Genomic DNA, 23,692 nt, shown 5'->3' with positions numbered 1-23,692 from the left:
TTTGTGCCAAATTCCTGACTAACCCTGTGTGGTACATGTGAAGAATAAACCCAAAGCATAGCAAAGGCTTTGAAAACTGAACTAACATTGAAACCATCACCCACATAAAATGAGACAGAAATTACATTCTAAATTTGGCAAGGTTCACAGCATGTAAAAATATAAAATAAACATATTCAACAGAATTTTAACAGGTCTCAGAATCTTTCATTGTAATTTTGAAAATGTATCAGATACAATTCTAAACTATTCAATAAACACAGGACCAAAAAATATGATAAACTCTCAAGGGAACAACAAAACCCAACAAATGCCAATCTCATGGTGACACAGATGTGTGAGTATTCAGAAAAAGGATTTAATGCAGCTATTGTACCTCTGCTATATGAAGTGACTATAAACACTTTAGTAGATCAATAGGAGTATACAGAGATATACAAACAATAAGAATATGCAAATTGAAATTTTAGAACTGGGTATTATAATGTCTTAAGTTTTAAAAATCATGGTTTGGGCCAAAGAGCAGAATGGCTATCACAAATGAAAGATTCAGTGAATCTGAAGGCAGGTAATTAGACATTCAATCTGAAGAAGAGAGAGGGAAAAAAATTGTAAAAACAGTGAACAGAGCTTCTGAGACCTGTAGGACAACAAAAATAGTTGTAACATTCATACCACTGGTGTCTGAGAAGGGGAGGAGAAGAGGTAGGTGCAGAAAACATCTGAAGCAATAATTAGCAAATATTTTCTAAATTTGGTGAAAAACAAATTTACAGATTCAAGAAGTTCTGTGAATAAAACATGTATGAGATCTGTATAATAAAAAGTAAAAATACTGATAAAAGTAATCAAAGAAGACCTAAATGAATTGAGAAACATATAATGTGCATGGTTGGAATGCCCAACATATTGAAGATATCATTTTTGACAAAATGATCTGCAAATTAAATGTAAATGCTATTAAAATCCCAACAAAAAATTAACACATATATACATATATGTTAATACATATATACATGTATATGTATGTATGTATACATATGGAAGCTTGTCTTAAAATGTATGTGGAATCCCAAGGAATGAGAATGGCTAAAGTAATATGAAAACCAAGCATCAAGTTGGAGGGAACACACTGCCTATTTTAAGACTTAGTATCTACAGCAATCAATACGGCATGAAATAGCAGATAGACAGACACATAGATAATGGAACAGAATGGGAAACCCAGAAATAAACCCACACAAATGTGACTAGCTGATTTTTAATCAAAGTTGCAAAAGAAACTCAGCAGAGGAAGAAGAGACTTTTTATAAAATGGCACTGGAACAATGGACATCAATGACAAAAAATTATCCATCTAAAAATCACACACTTTGTACAAAAATTAATTCAAATGGATCATAGGTAAATCTAAATGTAAAGTTATAAAACTTTCAGAATATAGGGGGAAATTTGGGGACCTAGAGTTAGGTGATAAGTTCTTAGACACGTCAACAGAAGCACTACTCATAAAATAAAATAGGTGATCTATTTGGCCTCATAAAAATTAAAAACGTTTGCTCTGCCTAAGATACTGTGAAGAGCCTGAAAAGAAAAGACACTGACTGGGAGAAACTATTTGCAATTCACATATCCAACAAATAATTCATATCCAAAACATATAAAGAGCTCTCTAAATAATAAGAACACAATCTAATTTAAATATGGGGAAAAGGCTTACACAGACAATTCACAAAAGAAGACAGGTAAATGAAGAATAAATACATGAATACATGTTCAGCATCACTAGTCATTAGGGAAATGTAAATTAAAACAACCATAAGATACTACTGCCTATCTATTAAAATGGCTTCAAAATATTCTGTCAAGCACTGGTGAGGATGCAAGGGAACTGGATTTCTCATACATTCATAGAAATATAAAAATGGGATAGCCACTATGGAAATCAGTATGCAGTTTAACAAGATTTGCATTTACCATGTGTCCAAACAATAACAATTTTAGACATTTGTACTGGAAAGATATTTATATTCACACAAAACCTTTACAGTAAGGTCATTAGTGTGAGCATTATTTATGATAACTTGAAATGACCAAAATGCCCTTGAATGTGTGATGCATTCAATTGTTCTATATCATGCGATGGAATACTACTCAGCAATAAAAGTAATGAATGATATCAATGTGTGCAACAACTTGACTGACCTTGAGGGAATTATGCTTAGTTGAAAAGACCAATCTCAATACTGCTTTCACAGTATCCCAATAATTTTGTTATGGTGTATTTTCATTCTCATTTGTTTCTATGCTGTGGGGAATGTAAATCAGTATAGCTACTATGGAAAACAGTATGGAGGTTCCTCCAAAAATTAAGAATAGAATTACCACATGACCCAGCAATCCCTCATCTAGGTATCTACCCCAAAATTCTGAAAACATTTATCTGTAAAGATATATGTATCCCTATGTTTGTTGCAACATTATAGAAAGTGGCCAAGACATGGAAACAACCAAAGTGTTCTTTGATAGATGATTGGATAAAGAAGGTGTGAGGTGTGGCACATATATACGCAATGGAATACTATCAGTGATGAGAAAAGGTGAAATACTGCCATTTGCGACAACATGGATGGATCCTGAGATTATCATAATAATCTAAATAAGTAAGGAAACATAAAAAGAAAACATGTGACTTCACTTATATGTGATATACAAAACTGAAAGTAACAAAGGAACAAGAACTCATAGACACAGACAACAGTTTAGTGGTTACCAGAAGGTAAGTGGGAGAGGGGGAGAGGTAGAAGAGGAAAAAAGGGGTCGAATATATGGTGATAGAAAGAGAACTCACTCTGGGTGGTGAACACACAATGTAATATATAGATAATATATTATAGAAATGTACACTTGAAACCTATATAATTTTATGAACCAATGTCACTCCCAATAAATTTAATAAAGATAAAAAAGAAAACACTAATCTCAAAAGTTTACATACTCTATGATTCCATTTATATAAAGGTCTAAAAACAATCATAGAGATGAAGAATAGATAAGTTGTTGCCAGGAGTTAGAGAAAGGGAGGATGGATGTGACTATAAAGGGCAGCATGAGAAAATTACTTTGTGGTAACAGAACACTTCTGTTATCTTGATTACAATGAAGAGTATACAAATCTGTACATTTGATAAAATATAATTATATATAAAATATACAAAAGTGCACACATGAAAAATAGTGAAATCTAAGTAAGGTCTGTAGTCAGATTTATTGTGCTGTTTCAGTCAATGTTCTCATATTGGAGATACACTGTAATTATGTTGGGAGAAACTGGGTGATGAGTGCATGGGACCTCACTGGACTGTCTGCAACTTTTTTGAGTTGATAATTATTTCAAAAATTAATTTTTTTTTAAAACTCAGCAAATCTCAAACTATATAAACTAAAAAAAAAAATCCTAACTAGACACATCATAATCAATCTGCTGATAATCTAAGGTAAAGAAGATAAATCTCAAACAGAATAAAAATGTTTTGTGTAACTCATTGTGCCAGATACTATATTAAGTGCTTTTACCTTTGTCTTCTTACTTTCACAATTGCTGTTATTTTAGGTATTATGATATCCATTTGTGAGATGAGAGTGCTGACTCAGAAAGTATAGAAAGCTGCTATGAAATAGTAAGGAATTTAAACCTAGGTCAATACAGTAGTATTGAAGTCCATTTTGTCCATTGAAGCCATTTTTAACACACATCCCTAATTCATCAAGGACATATTGTACGGACTTAGTATCTCTCTTATTGTTTCAATATAAAGTCAGAGGAGTGTGTTACTCCTTTCTACATTATTTCATTTCAACTACAAAATGGAAGAAATTATCATGTTGAAGCAAACTGGTATCAGTTAACGTACTTTAGGTTACAAACAACAGTAACTGACTTAGGCTAATTGAGGAGTAAAAAATATTTATTCTAGTAACAGTTAAAACAGCCAGATATTTTAAAAAAGAGGAATTGAAGCAAGTCCAATAGTAGCAGCTCAGGAGCCTCAATTTGAGTTGCAGACAAAGGATAACTCACTTCTAACCCCCACAATCTCTTTTTCTTCTGTATTAATTTCCCAAGCTATCAGTACTGATTGGTCTGATATGGATAGATGTTTATCCCTAAGTCAATCATGAAAGCCAATTTGCAGTCTGACTTACTTGCCCACAAATTTACCTAGAAGGCAGATAGATCCTCTTTGCAAAGGAAGTAGGAGGAAATACTACGCAGATAAAAGCAAAAGCAACTACAATTCATCCCTTAGTTTCTATGAACTGTGGACACACAAATGCATATACACTTCTTATATGTACATATCCATGGCGAAGGATGGAACATAAAATGAACAGATACCAGATATAGTGCAGTATTGAGCTTTAATAATCATAGGAGGGCAAAAGCTACAAATTATAAAGGACATAATTTAAAGTTGAATTATTTTAATTTCCCTTCTCCTGTACAGTTTTGTGAATTGTAAATGATAGTTTTAATTTTCATTGTTTGATTCTGAGCCTCTGATTGATGATGGCACAAGTGACAAAAACTAAAATCTGTCTTTGAAATGTGCAAAGCAAAACGAGAACAATGCATGCCGACATGCAAATAATTATGCATGCAAGCTACACTTTATACATATTATATATAATACAATTTTCAAAGACAAATTTTAAGTCTTGTCACCCTGCTATCTTCAGAGGCTCAGAATCAAAAAATGAAAATTAAAGTATTATTTATACTTCAGAAAACTAGACAGAGAAGGGAAGTTATAAATAGTTCAACTTTTAAATATGTATATATGCACATTGGATGGCCTTGGATAATTTATGATGTGTTCCCTCCTTCCTAATATGATTCTATAAGAAGTGTTGATGCACCTGTATGTGCACATGCCCAGAGAAGACAAGGGGTGGGTTTTCATCACTTTTGCTTTCATCTGTGCAGTACCTTTTTCTCTCTTCATAATAACGATGTCTGTCTTCCAGGCAAATAACTGTGTGAGGATATGAGAGGGAGATATGTGAAAAGCTGTATGTTCATTTAAAGGAAATGATATAGACAATATGTGAAATTGTTAATAAAGGCCACCTTCAGGTGGGTGCAGGGCAGAAAGGACTTTACAATCCGCACTACTTGAATTCTGCAGTGTTTACACACTTTTGCATCAAGCATGTGTTCCTGGATGTTATGGTGGGGGAGGGTAATGCAGTTCCATGGAGTACATGGCGATGTCTGGGCTGGAGAGTAAGACCAGGAGCCAGGTGTTCAAGGCCACAGTAAACAAGAGAGACTTCAGGAAACAGAAGTAGAACTCAAAGTGGGGAAAGAAGGTAGAATATCCTCTGCCGATTTAGTGATCTCCCCTAAATTCGTCCCAAGTTGTCATCAGTCTTTTCTTCCACTGCTGATGGCTCTTAGGAGGAGAAATCAGCTTCCCACAGCACCAGCATCTTCCTACCTATGCTGTTCTCTTCCCACAAGGCAATCCCGAAGGTATTTTCAATGGCCTCTCACTCCCTGAGCGGGGTTAGCAGGAGCAAGAGTCTTTGCCCAGATCTCCTGAGTGTGTGGTGGTCTCAGTATTCACCGGGGTCCTCACAGCACCATGCAGGTATTTTCTCCAGAGCTGTGCACCTTTTACCAGAACAACTGGGAGCAGCTGCAGAGGAGGGGGTACGTCTATTTTCAGGCCAGCCCTATCTGGATGTGGTGGTGCTCTCAAGAATTGCTGTGCTCGCGTCAGCTGCAGTAGTGTGCTGGGCACCATTGTTTGAACTCTTTAGGCCAACGCATCCGTGTTCCTGTGAGAAAACCAAAATGGAGAAGGGGAACTATTCAATGAGAAAGGCAGCTTTTCTTATCTTAGTGATAAGTGTTCAGCCACTCTCAGGGCTTCCCACATGATTTACAAAATCCAGGACAATTTTTTTTTTAATTAAAGTTTATTGGGGCAACATCTGTTAGTAAAGTTACCCAGGTTTCAGGTGTACTATCCTGTAATACTTCATCTATATATCATACTGTGTGTTCACCAACCAGAGTCAGTTCTCCTTCTATCACCATATATTTGATCCCTTTTCCATTTCTATTCTACCTGTGAATTTGAGAGCATGGAAGATGATCCCTTCATTTTCCCTATTAACTAAATAGACATACTCTCATTTATTGTAGTATGAACCTAGTTTTGCAATGTCTTTGCAGTTTGTCTATGTTTATTTGCTCTGTTGGTCACACAGAAGAAGACACTTGATGCTGTATGAAATAAAAGAATAAGATGTGACATTTGTGAACCTTCATAAAAGGGTATGGAGATCCTCCAGAAAGCAACATAAAGGGGTTCCTATTGTTAACCAAATGCAATGGATATGAGCTACGTGGATAGGGGTGGCAATTCTCCCATCCCTCCACATGCTGTGGTAGAGGCACCTCAGGGAATCCAAGACAAGAAGCATTATGATGCAATTGGTGGATTCCTAGGGGGAAAAAAAATCACACATAAGAAAACTGGAATAAGTGTGTGAAATTTGGTAGTTAAGGTGATAATGCCATATATAGGCACGTGGGGAAATAGTACATATATATTGGGTCGGCCAAGTGGCTCAGTTGGTTGAGTTAGCTTAAGAGTGTGAGCTCTGAGCAACAGGGCTGCCGGTTTGATTTCCCCATGGGCCAGTGACGCTGTGCCCGAGCTGAGCTGCCGCTGAGCTGCCAATAGGTGGCAGGATGGCTTAGCTGGTGAGAGCACATGCTCCTAACAAGACTGCCTGATCGATGGTGGGCTATGCTCGCCCATAACTAAGACTGAACTCGACACCTTGAGCTGAGCTGCCATCCCGATGGCTCAGTGGATAGATCATGTACTCTTAATAAGGCTGCCGGTTCAACTCCCACACAGGATGGTGGCTATGCCCACCTGCAACTAAGAATGAACTTGACACCTTGATCTGAGCTGCTGACCAGGTGGCTCAGTGGATAGAGTGCACACTCTTTACAACAAGGTTGCTGGTTCGACTCCCACTTGGGATGGTGGCTACGCCCATCCACAACTAAGATTGTAACACAGCACCTTCTGCTTAGAGGCCACGAGCTGCTGAAGAGCAGCTCAACTTGGCGCCATGCACAACTTGAAGAACAAAGATTGAAGAACAACTCCGCTGGTCCCCCCTCCCCAATTCCCCAACACTGTTCTCCTCCCTCAATTCCCCAGTTTAAAAAAAATAGTACATATATATGTGATATTTCAGAATTCTGTTTGTGGCATGCTTTGTTTGAGGTGTATAAATAATATAGCTATGTGAGGATGAGGTTGTAGCATTGTACTGTGCTCTTGTGGAGTTGATGTATGTTCTGGATAACATTTGGTGAGTGTTTTTTATATTTGTAAAAGGGGGTGGAGAATGAGTGTGTGCATGTTGGTTATGTGGTGTGACAGTACATGGGGATAAGTGCAGGAGTGGTACATGTTCTTCCTATGAGACAGTAAGACTTAGCGTGTTAGAGGAAGTGTATATGCGCTCTCAGAATGGGCAGCTCTATGAAGGTCTGAAGGCCTTGTGTGTCAAGTGGCATTAGGATTAGAAGACAGAATATATGAAAGTCATCTCCTTCAGGGCATATGAGTTTTCTAGAGTTTGGCCTAGAATGAAGGATTTAAAACAGGTTATCTATGTGAGGGGATATGAATTATTTATGGAATTAGTGTATAAATGGGTGAGTCTGATTGAGTTAAGGAATGATGGTGATGGTGTACCTACTAGCGAATGAAAAAGATAGATGGGAATGGCAGCATGCATATTTGAGAGAAAAAGTGAAAAGAGGGAGAAATGGTGCAATGTCTGGTATTGAGGAGTACAGATGTGTGAGTGTGTGTGAGGATATGAGTCTGTGCTCATCTGAGGTGGAAGGTTCTGATTAAACTCCCATGCACACGTCAGGGTGGTCTACTACCTCACCCACAACTGTTCCAGGGTCCCTATGTTGGAAATTTGTTCTGAGGAGCTTGCCCTATCCTTAAAGGCACACTCCCTATTTGTCCCTCTGCAGAAGCTTTAGCACCAGCCCTGAAGCCCTTTCCTGGTTTCTGAGGGGAAAGTGACACAAGTAGAGACTGGGCTGAGTAGCTCAGCTGGACCTCCTGTCCAGGCTCAGATCCACCTTTGTATATTCCTTACCATCCTCATCAGCAAGACTAAGCTTGCACGGAGAGGAGATAAAAGAGAAATATTCCGAGGTGGATATTGCTGTCTGGCTAGTTAGCTAGCTAGATGATAGATAGTAAGGAGGGAGAGAGGGAGAGGGGAAGGGAGAGCGGGAGGGGGAAGGAAAAAGGGGAGGGGGAGGGAGGGAGAATAGATACATAGAAATTTTTTTTTTCAGGATTACACGGGAACTGTCCATAGTCCTGGAGATATTCAGTAGAAAACTTAACAGACTTGCCCCATAAACTTCCCATATAGATTCTTTAGGAGCCTCTCCCAAAGGAGACAGGGACACTTTCATGGCACATGTATGCCCACTGATTAGAAACAGGCAGCCTTTGAGAGAAGAAGGGCTTATTTATGGTAATTGCTGAGCAAAGGAACTCAGTTCTAATTCTAGGCCATCATGTTGCCCCACCTTCCACCTGATTTCTCCTCAGTCCCTCTTCTCCCCACATCCATTACCATTGTGAAAAGGCTTGTCTACAAAAGAGGAACAGGAGATGTATTCTAAGTTTAAATGTTCTGTTATCTGGCTGTGACTCTCAAGTAAGAGGTGAGGAGGAAAAGAATATGGCTAGGCCCATGTACGCCTTTCTGCCAGTGACTGAGCAGTGATACTGAGCTGGATTTCTACAGGTCTGCTCAGCCCCCACTGCCCCGATGGGCCTGGGCTTTAGCTGCTCTTTCTTGCCTCTTACTACCAGCCAAGAGATTGTTAGAAGACGAGGCATTAGCTAAGTATTGAGATTTGGCAGATCTGTCTCTTGCTCCATGGAACAGGATGTTGTCCTCCAAGGACTGTGCAGGTTGTTTGTCATATTTGGATAAGTTCGACAGTCCTAGAAAATGGAATAAAAGCCATAGAAATAGTTGGTTCCATTCTCCTATACTCTTCTCCCCAACCTGCTCTGCCCACTCCCACACCCCACGGAAAGAATGATTTTCTCCTGAACAGTTATTTTAGCTTGGACAGGGTCTTGGCATGTTTAGCATTCTTGGTTTCTTTATGAATCCTGCCATCAAGGCTGCATATACATATTTACCTTAGTTAAGAATTTTGGTACCAATCATCTCCCTCTACGTTTTTTACCCTTTATTCTCTGCATCCCACCTCCCAGAGATTAAAAACAACACTGTTCCCCTTCCCCAGTTCCCCAATTAAAAAATAAATTAAATATAAAAAAACTTAAATAAAATAATTGATATTTTTTATTTTTGAATTACTCCTTAGAATACTGTCACTGTCCCTGTTTCAATATTAATCAAACACACTGCTTATTATTTAACTGTTCAAGATCATCATCATCTCTCACTGACTATGTCTTGTATATGTAACATGTACATAGGTAGCAAAATGGTATGGTGGATGGAAAGTGCTTGGTGTATCAATTCATAACATATTGCTTAAAACTAGGTTAAAATTTAATGTATATTGATTTGGTGTTTGTGAATCTGAATATGGGATGAGTTTTGTGTGAGTGTGGATTGTATGTGCAGACTGTGTCTGTGTTAGTTTAATACACATGTATGTGTGTAGACTGCATTTCCTATAATGCTGAATTTGAGTGTGTGGAGTGTGTGTGTATGTGTGTTTGTGTGTTATATATTTTTATGTGGTTAAGATGTGGAACGTTATTATTAAGAATATTCTCTTTGAGACTGATGGAATTAGTGTATTTGTAAAACATAGGTGAGTAATGAAAGAAATGAGGGTACGAAAATCAAAGAGTACAAGAGAAAGAATATATGGGATCTGAGAACATGGTACTGTGTGAAGAGCCAAAGTAAATGAGGGGACAGAGCACAAAGTCAAGATTAAGTTTACAGTAATGTGATTACAACAGAAAATAGAAGTATGAAAGTATTTGAAAGGGTTAAGACAGGATATGGAAAATGAGACCTAGCAATTTAACTCTTAAGAATTCACCAAACAGAACTGTGTTATAATTTCAAAACACATGCAATAAAATGTTCAGGAAATTACCTCTTTGAATTGTCCCAAAATGAAAGCAACCCAAATGCTCTGAAAAGTGTAATCAGTAATGAAATAATATTCATGCACTTGTATACATTCACCAAGAATGAACAAACTGCAGCCACATGTAAATGGATAAATTTCACAAATAGAATGATGAATGAAAAACAAGACACAAATTATATATTGTGATTTCTATTTCTATGAAATTTAAAACAGAGAACCAACCTTGGGTGTTAGGAGTCAGAAATTATAAGCCTTTGTATGACAGGTACAATAACAAAAGCATAGAGAATTTAGATACTATAATGTGGAAGATTATAAAGAAATGAATGGTGAGGAGAGTGAGTGCAGATGGGTCTGATAAGGATGAATGTGGGAACATTGGCCATGAATATATATGAATGTGATGTGGGGTTCAACTGAGTATGTTTGCACTCTACCTTGAGTCCAGGTCTTGAGGATCGTGCTCCCACTTTTGGCTTGCTTGGAGCTGTTAGCGTTTTCACACCTTCCTGATAATATAATATGCTCTTGTCCAGCACATACTAACATCTCTTCCATGATTTTCAGATAAAACATGCCTCCGCTCAGTCCCTATCCCAATATTTCCTCAAATAAAACGCTTTTCTCCACTGATCTCCTTGGACTTGTTCTGGGCCTTTTAAATGTTTTTCCCTTGGAATTTATTGCTTGCACTGCTAATCACATTAAAGAAGATGCAAAAGTACCTTGAGTATCTTTCTGTTCTGAGCAGCCTTGTATTGACAAATGGGCAGAATAATTCAGCTAATCTCTGGGCTCTCCCGACACCAACTTCCCTTTGCATCTTATTCAGTAGTCCCTCCTAACCAGCACCGGTGAGCTTGTCTTCAGAATTGGCCCAGGACAAAGATTGTGAAGTGGAAGCAAAAGACTCGAAGGCTTTCGGGCCTTGAGTGGTGGTATCCGGCTTGTGTCTATGCTGCAAAGCATCTTGTAAATGTGGCTTTGCTGAGAAATTAAATAAATAAAGAGAGGTGTAGACCATGTTTGCTGTTTGTGTATTTTTGTGTCCAGTCAACAAACAAAGGGACTCCTCTGACGTGTTCACTGAACACATGGCCTCATTCATGGATAGCCTAATATGGTTCCTATGAAAAACTTTAATATACAGTAATCTTTACTGTGTCAGTGCATATCATGGGTGAAGATTCTTTGTAAATGGAGCAGAGACTGCTAGCTGTCCCCTTTCTACATGGACATTCAACTAGATTATATTTATCAGCTTCTCTTGCAGGTACATCTGACCATGCAATTAAGGTTCTACAGTGGAAAATGAGTGCAAATGGCATTCTACTTGTAGGCATGGCCATACAAAACTCCTGTGTGCCCCGCATGCTCTCCCCTTTCCTAGCTGGCTGGGATGTTCCTAACCTGGGGTCAATTTGAAAGCTGCATGTTAATCAGTTTCCATCAGCTCAAGACCATGAATTATCTCATGGAGGACACTTGCCGTACTGGCCTGCACATATATGCTCATTTGTTACATACACAAGAAATACATACACTGGTGTATTAGTTACTGAAGCATCATCTATCTAACTAATGAAGTAGGTATGTGATATGCTTTTGAGAGACAATTACTCAGACCTGGTATATAATTCATGGGAAACTATGTTGGATATTGATATCTATCTTTCCCTGGCTTATTGATATTCTATATGTGTGTATATGTGAATAGGTGTGAATGTATGTCTTACACATTTCATGGTTTATGCTCAAACACATTTCTGAATATGCACTAATTTTTGAAGGTGAAATGAAGATAGCCTCACTCTCTGGGCCTTCTCCAAAGGCCCACTGGAGGATATAGGGATCACAAACAAGTTGCAAATATCAAGTTCTATTTAGGAGTGTGAATCATCACTTGAAACTGTGGGGTTCACTCCACTCAGTCTCCCTCCCACCACTGAGCAACGGTTCTTCCCCATGGGAGTAACGTTTTTACTTTTAATCTACATATTACCTAGAACTATTTCAGTGTTCCAATTTTCAAAAAAGAGCCAAAATTTTCCCTTATCTGAACAATCATGGTTACATGGTATTTTGTAAGTTTGTGTGAGTGTGTGTGTGTCCATTGTTTTTCTTACATTTTACATAGGAGCCCACATTTACATTTCATAGTCCAAAAAAAAATTTGTTTTTATTACTGAGTAAATACATTTTTTATGACATTGTACTATCATCCCTACACAATAAACTGAGGGTTCAAACTTTTTCCCCAAGCTTTTCTATGAGCCCATTCTGTCCTCATTAACCTGAGTGAGTACTATTGGTAAAATTATAACAATATCATTTACATAACCAATACTCTTAGGCAGAAATCAAATAAAGGGAAATACATTTTGTAAGAAAAATCATACTAATCTACTGCTATGTCTGTAAAAGTGTAACCCACAATGACCTGGTATAGGTCACACAAGTTCTAAGCCACATAGACAAGGTCCCGATCATCTGAATGTTCTCTAATTTCAGAATACCTGGGCCCTCAGAAAGACCAGCACCTTTCTCTCCCAATCTCACCCTCACTCTCTCTCTCTATTTCTATCTCTATCTCTATCTCTGTCTCTGTCTCTGTGCATGTGGTTGTTCCTCCCACCTTCCTTCACTCCCTCACCACAACTAGGAATTCTCTCTTCTTCTCTTTAGAAGACAGTTCCTATGCCCAGAGAATATGCCTAACACAAACTTCTTGCAATTTTCCGAGTTTTGATGGAATATGCACTTTCCAGATGTTTAAGTTTGTGTTTCTCTTTCATTGTCAAACTCTTCAAAGAGTGTGTCAAATCAGGTACATTACTTGTATAAACTGAGCTCTATGAGTCAGCTGCTGATGACAAGGAATAAATGATAGTAAGTACAATCAATACAAACAGGTACAGTCCATAACAAGTCACTTGAGAGTCTACCTCCTCACCAAATCACTGACCTGACTAGGGCTTAGTGCCCCTTGGGATGTTATGATGTGAGTCATTCTAAGCCTTCAGCAGTATCCAGTGACCTGTGTATTGTGACATCACTGCCCTCTAGGGACCCAACCAGTATTCACAGGACTACAGTATAGCCACAACCCACTGACTAGAATGATTCCTTTTATCCAATGGAAACTCTACTATTAACTTGATTTTTTGTATCTTTCACTTGATAACCAAACTAGAGGACAGGTGACTTGGAGTAAACCAAGGAAATGATTTTATATGTCTCCAGTAACCACATTGCTAAAGCTCCCTAATGATGAAAATAGGGTAGTGCCTGAGTAAACTAGGCTTAGAAACATGTCTGTCTTCTAGAAAATAGTGAATTTTACATCTTATTATTGGAACTCTCTAATGTACAACATATACCACATGTGAGGTGTATATTGGTGTATACATGAGGATTTGAGAACATCTCATGATTTCACACATCTATAATGTTTGCTGAAATTCTGTCACTATTGGGAAGTGGGAGAGATTCAACATTGATTGAATCTCTCCCTCATACATTTTTGCAAAAAGCCATTATCTCTGTTGATATTCTTCTCCTATCACTTTCCCAGAGACTTGGGTACAGAGGAAGCCCCTGGTTTGACACTCCGTGGACCTCATCATGAGTACTGTCCTTGTCTGGCCTGAAGGGCTCATTCTCCAGGCTTCTGTTCCAGGCCCCAGTCTACAGCCTCTGGAGACAGCTGGGCTCTGAACAGCATTTGAATGCAATGGTAAGCTCCATTCTATGTTCCACCCATCACTGAATAGGCCTCTTCCCTTAGGGCATATGGATTTCCTTCCAACCTGAGCAATTACATTAGAACCAGGCCATGAGTTAGCCTCCTTCCCTCTTCTTTACCAGCAGTAGGCCCTCTCTCAGTGTTCCTCCTACTCACCATGGTCTCAGCTTCTTCTAGTTACTGAATGGTAGGCATACTTTTCAAGAAATGTCACCTTGTTAGCTATCAGAAAAAGTAAAAACAAAAATTAGATACTCTTTTACATATATCAAACTGTTAAAAATTAGATCAAGCTATACAAAGGATTGTAAGGATGTGTTAAAACAGGTATCTTCATGATCTAAAATGCTAAGTGAATAAGTCAGACACAAAAAGGAGAGAACCATATGATTTCACTCATATGTTGGATATAAAACTGAAAGCAACAAATGAACAAGATCAAACAAAGTATTGACTTATGTAGCTGTATTGGTGAACAATTAGCCAACATTTTATAAAATTAAATAAGCATATAACCTATGACCTTATAATCTCATTCCATAGAGGTATCTATCTTTACAAGGATAATATTTATAATATTATTTATACTAACAGGGAGTTGGAGTTTATTTTAGTGTATTCAATAAAATAATTACAAGTGGTATTTTGACCAGGCTAGTGAATAAGGAGAACTATTAACTCAATAGCAAATAACTTTTCAATAGGAAAATTTTTAATAGGAAATTAAATTAAAAAAAAAAAGAATACGTTCTCCCAAAAGTAAAATTGCTCATATTAGGTCTAGATCTAAGAGAAAGGATTGTTCTAAACATCCCTAACTGTATTAGTTTCCTATTGCTGCTATAACAAATTACTACAAAATTTGTAGCTTAAAATAAAAATGTATTATCTTGTAGTTCTATAGGTCACAAACCCAGTATTGGTTTTAAAGCCTAAAATCAAGGTGTCAGCAGGATTGGTTCCACCTGGAAGCTGTAAGGGAAAATCTGTCCCTTTGTCCTTTCTAGGTTGAAAACCCGCCTCCATTCCTTGGCTCTTGTTCTATTCCTTCATCTTTAAAACACATCATCGCAGCATTTGCTTCCATTGCTACATCTTCAATCTATCACTGGCCTGGGTTCCTCTTATAAGGACTCTTATGGTTACAATTACTCCACACAGTAATCCAGAATAATTTTCCCATTTCAAAATACTTAATCCCACCTGCAAAGGCTCTTTTGCCATTTAAGGTAATATATTCATAGGTTCTGGGGATTAGAGGTTGACAATTTTTTTAAAGGGAGATGGGGAAAAAGGGACATCATAACATTTTAAGAGCAAAGAGAATTCTCTATAATACAGCATCCATAAATCTTACTTGAAAATGCATCCAGTGCTCGCTTTGGCAACACATATACAAAAACACATCCAAAAAATTAACTTGACAATCAAATCCAGCCAAATAAGAGATGATTAAAAAGAAGTCCTTCATATGCTATGAATATGGTAAAATGACTGGGGATAAGCACTGAATCCATTTAAATACAAAAAGAAAACAGAACAAGTACAGAGATTATGATTACAGAAGAGGAAGATTTTAAGACCTTTTATGAAGTAGAAATAGCTACAAAAACTAGAAGTTGGGGAGAGAGGAGGTAGGTAAATATGTGTTAATTTCATCTTTAGGGAAAAATTTACTTATACTATCCAAAAGTGAAACAAAATTATAGCCACCTCAATATTTTTTATCTTTACTCTTAATTGTAAGAGGTATTTTAAGTATTAATTAACATTGTTTATAAACATTCAAAGTTCAGCAACTGTTAGCTTCATTCCTATTTCATTTTTTCTGATAAATTCAGGCATAATGAAATTTAGTATTTTAATTAATTATGGTATGATTCAATTTCTGCAAAATAACTTCTATTCCTCTTTCCATCTATCCATTCATCCATTTATTCTTCTATTTATATATCAGCATAGATATGGATGCTCAACTAAGATGCTATACAATAAATGTTGAAAACGGTTATCCTTAATTCGGAATTTTTTTTTTAAAGATTTTCTTGGGGAATTGGGGGAGGGGAGCAGCTTGGGGAATCAGGGAAAGGGAACAGACAAGTTGCTGTCCTTCTGTTCCTCAGTCTAGTTGTGGAGGACATCGCTTCACTGGCCCATGTTGGCATTATCATTACGCTCTTCCTGGGAGAGGCAGTCACTCACCCGCCATTGGACGGGCACTCACAGCAGCTCACATAAGCTCATGCCCACTGCCGGCCAGCCCCACTGCAGCCTATGCCATTGCTGGTGACTCACAGCAGCCCAGCTCCAGGTTGAGTTGTTGTTCACCATCTTAGCTGCACAGGGTGCAGTGTCACTGGCCCTCATGTGGGATCCAAACCAGAGACCTGGTACTCAGAGATGGTGTCCCAAACCAACTCTTAACCAATGCACAACTCGGCTGGCCCTGGAATAATTTTTAAACTTATAATTTTTAAGAACTTTTGAATTTACATTTTAATATATGTCACATACAAAAACACCAAATTCATTCTAAAGGTTAAATAAAATAATGTAAATTAGGGAAATATTTTGAAAACTTTGGATAAATGCTTTAGCATTGCTTTCTCTGAGATCCTCCTATTTTTTAAAGTACTTTTGTTTATAAAATAAGTTATCACATCTTCGACAGTTTCTGATTTTTAAATGAGTATGATAGTCTTGATAAATACTTTTACATGTTTCTTATAAACACAGGGTAGAATGTTTCACAGGAACACATTCAATTACTACTGACTTATTCAGTTTGGCACACTATCCAATGACAGTAAAATGCATATGAATATAATTATATAACTTATGACTGCCCAATGAGATACCCTATCCTGAAGACATTCTCATAGGCCATAGATTTTTTTTTTTTTAACATTGGCTCTCTAACATTTAATGGCAATCAGATCATGGCATAAACTCTTCTAAATAGACAGTTATGGTAATACATAAAGTTGGGCTGAGTCAGGGTAAATTTTCTCCTACGGAATTTTTAATGGGAAAAAAAACTTTCTCAAGAAATAAGACGTCCACCAAAATATAAACCTTATAAGGGCTGGATCTATGATCCATCCTTTTCACTGATATATCTTTAATATCAGAAACAGTAGTAAATATTTAAGATTTATTGAACAAATATATGTACAAATCTATATATAAATAAAGGTGAATGAATTCAGATAGTCACAAGTGTGTTGAGCTTTTCTCTGGGTTTAATTGGTTAACTTGCAGTAGCTGAAGATACAATGCATCTCATAACAGAACACAGAGTGTTCTAAATAAATAGACTATTTTAGCTTTAAAAGTCATTTATATACATCATTTTTTCACAAAAGAATATTAATAATAATATAAAATGGAAAGGGTAAGAAAATCTCAGGCAGGTAAACAATCTTCTAGGTCTTATGACTAATGAATATGGAAAGAGTCTATTTACTAAATTAACATGAAATAAAATTAATTTGGTCTTGTCTTGACCTAGGAGACACTGTATTTTTGTTTGAATGCTGTTTTGATAATAACGGTGTACAAGTTCACTAGAGCCATTACTTATCAGGTTAATATATCAGTGGAAATTTTGACTTAATGAACCAGCTATAGAACCTTTAAGAATGCCTAACTTTTTAACACTCCTGGACCGCAGATTTTAGAGGTCAAAGGCGCTGACTAGAACAGTACTTCCTCTCAAGAGGAAGCTTGAATAAAGCTGTCCAAAGAGAAGTGTGAGGCTGAGTAAAAGGAAAAACAAAACAGATCGTGAAAAGAAGGCTATGAGTTAGCATTCTCAATTTTTGTCTATTTGGCCTTTGCTTTTGGCAACTGATAAAAGGTGGAATAAAGATCAGAAGATTAGGCAAGCAAAGAAAATGCAAGAGAGGGCTAATATCCCAAACCCTTCCTCCAATCTTCTAATTACACCCAACTCCATATTAAATGTGTAACATGAAAGGAGAGACAAGTGAGGTTAGTTCCTGTAAGGACCTGGCTCTAGTGGGATTTATGCATGTGAAGGCAGAGTAATTTAATAGCAGAGGCTTGGGAGAAAGCCCTGAGTGTGAATCCCAAATCTGTTACTAAGTTCCTTTTGGAGGTTGGGCAAGCAAGTTGAACTTTCTGTATCCCAGTTTCTTCATTTTAAAATGGGGGCAATCCTATAGAGTGAAGATTAAATGATAAAAATATTCATACACTCTCTGGATGATTGTTAGCACATAATCAAGAGTTAACTGAATGCTGAGTGCTTTTACATAATTTGTGAATATACAAAATTACAAATCTAAGTGAAATCAAAATGTTGGAGTTTAGCACTGAAGTTTTGGTAAAACCAAACTGAAGACACTTGAAATAGCTAATTTACTTTCAACACTTATTGTGTTTAACTATTTTCACATTCCACTTAAGTTTAATGATGGAAGTCATTTTAGTCAATTTCCCTTCTTTGTTCTCCTTTATTAGCCCAAAATGGTAATTCTAATTTGTTTTTGACAATCTTTGAAAGAATTGATTCTCATAAATTTTCTTGAAAATTGGTATAGTGATGCTTTGATGAATATGTTTTCATTTTTTCCATTTAAATACACTTTAAAATGAGAGCACTGACAGATTAGATGCAAAAAAATTACATCTGATTTCTGGCAGTGGTTCTTTTACTACTTGTGGTGAGAAAAACATCTTTCCTGTGGTGAAAAAATATATTTAACATTTCACTGTGTCAAATTATTTGTAGTTGAGTTTCTTTATAAGAGTTTGCATAATAGGAAAAAGTAATGATTTACAAGTTTTTAATAAACAAAGTCAATCGCCACAGGAGATAGCAGTTACTAACCTAGTATGGTTTGCAAACAAAAATGTTTTAACAGAGGCATCAGTGCTAACTGCCTAGTGCTAATATTTGAGATTTCTTAGAAATCTATTTTACCTTTTTAAACTATAATAAAAATAATTTTACTTGTATAATTTATTACCTGTTTGTCCATAAAAAGTTACTCTCATAATTTTGCTAAAAGAATCATTTTTAACAAAGGTGATGTATTTTAAATACATTTACTCACAATTTGCTATTATTAATTTAAATATATTTTGACATTTATTATTTTAAAGCAAAAAAACAAAGCAAAACATAGAGCTGGACAAGTGAAATACACTTCATGATAAGACCAAATGATAAAATATGAGATAGTTATAATGCCAGGGCATCTCCTGATGCTGCAAGCTGCATGTAAGTTTCCAGTGCCCATGTCAGAATGATGACAAATGATCAATGATGAACACCAAATGAACAACAACAACTCGTGTACTCTCAATTGAGGTCTGGAAAAGTCAGGAATTAAAACCTTGTCAGGTTAGTGGCTGGAAGAAGTGAGACGTCTCCCACTGCTGTTTATTAGTTTTCAAGTATGCTAGAATCATGAAGGATCACCAAGGATGGGTGACGAATACACTACCAACTGAGGTCTATCTTATGTCTGTATTTCTTTGATGTACTTTAGAGCTAAGTTTTTTGTTCCTGCCTCCCTGTTCAGGCCTCCTCCTCAGGGAATGGCCAGTTCCGAGAGGATTCAGCAATCACTGTGATAAAATGTTTATTGGGCTGAAGGGCTAGTTGATCCAGACAAACAACACCTGCTGTTCTCACCTGGCCCTATGGACTCAAGGCATCCAAAACTTGGCAACGTGCCTGCTATGTCATGCTGACATAACTTAGTTACTTTTTTACTATATCTGCTGATGCAGGCAAAACAGACAAAAGCAACCATCACCTCACATGGAGTCTCTCATGTGAGGGAACAAAAAGCCAACATACAAAAACTCTAACAGACGAAACCTAACCATTCCCTCATCTGCTGATGAGGGAGATAGATAACAGAACCCTAACCATCACCTCATGAGGGAACAACCCTAACCTCAATGGGGGAGAGAACAACATCACCCCAATAAGAGAGAAAACAGACAGAAAAAAAAAAAACTAAGTTAATAAGCCAATGAAGAAAAATTTTCCCAACATTTTTCCCACATTGCTTGGTTTGTACAAACTTGGTTTGTATTTTTTTTTAATGAAGTTTATTTGGGTGACAGTTGTTAGCAAAGTTTCATAGATTTCAGGTGTATAATTCTGTAATACATCATCTATATATCACATTTTATGTTCACCACCCAGAGTGGTTCTCCTTCCATCACCATATATTTGATCCCCTTTACCCTCTTCTACCATCCCCCTCCTCCCCTACCCTCCGGTAACCACTAATCTGTTGTCTGTGTCTATGAGTTTTGTTTCTTCATTTGTTTTTTCTTGTTCTTTTGCTTTTTCCAGTTTTAATATACCACATCAGTGATATCATATGGTTCTCTACTTTTTCTGTCTGACTTATTTCGTTTAGCATTATAATCTCAAGATTCATCCATGTTCTTGCAAATGGCACTATTTCATCTTTTCTTATGGCTGAATAGTATTCCATTGTGTATATATACCACAACTTCTTTATCCAATCATCTATCAAAAGACACTTTGGTTGTTTCCATGTCTTGGAAACCATAAATAAAGCTGCAATAAACACTGAAGCACATATAGCTTTATGAATAAATGTGTTCAGACTCTTTGGGTAGATACCCAAGAGATAGATTGCTGGGTCATATGGTAATTATAGTTTTAATTTTTGAGGAATCACCACACTGCCTTCCATAGCAGCTGCACCAATCTGCATTCCCCCAAATACAACTTTTTAAAAAGTTAATACACTCTTTCTTAGGTCTAAGCTTAAACCAATTAAATTTAAAAATATCTGGGAGTAAAGACAGCACTTGATTTTTTTTTAATTTCACTGATTTTATTTTGAAATGATTTTAGATTTACAGAAGAGTTGCAAACATACTAGTTTTGTATAACTTCTAACATAGCTCTACATTTATTGAAACCAACAAATTAAAAACGAATCGGTATTAACTGTTTTTTCACTAATGTTCTTTTTCTAATCCAGGGTCCAAATCAGGGTACCATATTGCACTTAGTCCTCATGTTTCCTTAGCTTCCTCTAATCTGTCAAGTTTCTCAGTCTCCGTGTTTCTTACTATCTAGATATTTTTTTGAAGAGTTCTGGTAGGTTGCACATCCATCTGTAGAAGATCCGTCAATATGGGTTTGTCTGTTTTCTCTTAAATTAAAGTTATACGTTTATGGAAGGAATACCACAGAAGCTATGTGCCCTTCCCATTGCATCATGTCACGGGGTGGGTGATATCAATGTGACTGACTATTTGTGATATTAACCTTGGCAACTTGGTGATGGTGACGCCAGCCAATTTTCTCCTCTTGGGGAACGTTACTATTCTTCCCTTTCCATACTGTGTCAGTTTGCAGTGATTAACTATGTACTATCCATATTAAAGGATAGGGAATTAAGATCCACCTCCCAAATGGAAGGGTGTCTAAGAAATGGTGGACATAAGCTAAAACTAATAAATAAATACCTTGTGGGAGGTTTTGTAAAACTGCAGATATCCTGGGTCTCCTTCAAGTTTCACACTAATTTTAGAAACTAATTTTAGCATTCATCATCAATTTTCACTGTGGTGACCTAACAGGGTTGTTCTATTTCCCTATTCCTTTTACATGCTTTATGTGGAAGTCTTCTCCTAATTTATTTACTTATTCAATTATTTATTTACTTATTCAATCATTTATGTGTCAGTATGGGTTCATGGATATTTATTTCATTATTTATAATTATTATTTTTTGTTGCCCAAATTGTTTTATCTTTGACCATTGACTGACTTTTCAGATTTTCTCCTGTGTCCTTTTGAAATACCCCATTAAATATTTTGTAGTTTGTTTTTGTACTTTCTTCCTTTATGGCCCTAAGGATGTTCCAGGCTGATTTTACATTTTGCTTGCCCCAGACTTTGAATCGGAAATTTCCTGAAGGGCCCAGGTGCCTTTGGTAACCAAGAGGAAGGTGAGCTCATTGCTCCTGGGATATCACAGTCTCCAGGCCCTCACAAAGAAAATCCATATATGTATACCTATTTCTGTGATAAGTATGTTTATAAGTATAATAAAATAAATATGAGTTCACAGTTATATCTCTGACTCTAACCCAGCACCACAGGCTTTATTACAGCGTTCGTCTTATTATTTGTAAATTCTGTGGGAAACCTGGCTCCCATTATCTACAATTTATATGCTTACTTGTTCAATAGTTTCCAGATTGTTAAACCATCCACGTGTGAAAAACAAATTTGCCAACTAGGGCACAGTGTTTACGTATAGTTCTTTTTATATTTAGCTTTACAGTATCTAGACAAGACAGTCTTTCAGTTACTTAGCTCCTCTCCTTTCTTTCATATCCCCTTTAGTGAGATTCTAACATACACATCCGTAATACAAAGATTCATCTGCTGCACTCTACACCCCATCCTGGATTTCACCTACATTGTTGTTGATATATTTTTAAAAAGGTAGACATTAAAAGTTTACTTTCATTATGCACCCTTCTATGGGTTTCTTTAACACATAGTCATGTGTCTACCATCACAGTGCCATAAAGAATGGTTTTATCTTTCTAAACAGTCCCTTGTGCAGCACCTTAGCTCACCATCAAACAGTCACACAAGTTTCTGTCCCAGATGTTTTACAGTTTTACATTTAGGCATATAAGAGAATATATCGAGCAAATATAAATATTGAGTTAATATTTCTCTAAGATGTGAAGGCTGTGTCAAGGTCAATTTATTAGTATATGGATGTCCAAGTATTCAAATACGATGTCTCGAAAGGCTATAAAATGGCTATGGATTATTGTCAAAAAGAGCTAACTATATTTTTGTAGGTCTATAAATGTCAAGTAGGTAAAGTTGGTTGATAGCGTTGTTCAGGTCATCGATATCTTCACTCTTTTTTATCTTCCTATTCGGTCAATCACTGACAAGAGGTGGGATCAAGTATGCAACTTTATATATATATATATATATGGAGAGAGAGAGATAGACAGAGAGCCAGTTTTGCCTCACATAATTTTGAAACTCTGCTAAGTACATATATATTTGGTAATAATATATTTTTTTAAGACACCCCTCTATTTATATCTTGCTTCCCTCTTTATGCCTGATAATGTTCTTTGATGTGACATCTGCTTTTCTGAAATTATTGTAGCTACTCCAGCCTTCTTTTGGTTATAAATTTAAAGTGATTGTTGATATGGTTGGATATTCTCTTTTTAACTTTTCTATTGTTCTAATTGATGTACATTTCTTTTTTCCACATTTTATGTTTTCTATGTTTAATTTTGGATGTTTTATATTCCACTTCATCTGCTGTTATGAATTATTCTATTCATCTCTTTAAAAAGCACCTTTTGGTGGTTTTAACAGTGTTTACAAGACATTTAAATAATCTATTATATCATCAAATAAAATTATATTACTTCATATTTTTGTAAGGAGCATACAAAATATCCCAAGTTTCTCCCTCATATCATTTTTGCTATTGTAGTCATATATGTTTACATAGGTTGTAAACACAATATATTATTACTATTTTGCTTTAAATAGTGGTGTTTAAGAGCAATTATAAATGAGAGGAAAAATACATTCATTTTAGCTTTTTAACATTTTATTTTCAATGTTCTTCATTTCTTTAAATAGATCCATTTCTGACCTATGTGACATTCTTTTCCTGAATAATTTCCTTTAATATTTT

The 23,692-nt window shown here is 36.4% G+C and overlaps 1 pseudogene; it reads right to left on the bottom strand.

Annotated features, from left to right (window-relative positions):
• Positions 1 to 16,179, bottom strand: part of LOC109376088 (vesicle-associated membrane protein-associated protein B/C-like) — a 57,829-nt pseudogene extending 41,650 nt beyond the window's left edge.
• Positions 16,180 to 23,692: the final 7,513 nt, after the last annotated feature.

The sequence above is a fragment of the Hipposideros armiger genome, unplaced genomic scaffold, assembly GCF_001890085.2.
Source record: "Hipposideros armiger isolate ML-2016 unplaced genomic scaffold, ASM189008v1 scaffold_1049, whole genome shotgun sequence".
In the NCBI taxonomy this organism is placed as follows: domain Eukaryota; kingdom Metazoa; phylum Chordata; class Mammalia; order Chiroptera; family Hipposideridae; genus Hipposideros; species Hipposideros armiger.
The sequence above is the reverse complement of the archived record's forward strand: the minus strand, read 5'-3'. Positions and strand labels throughout refer to the sequence as shown.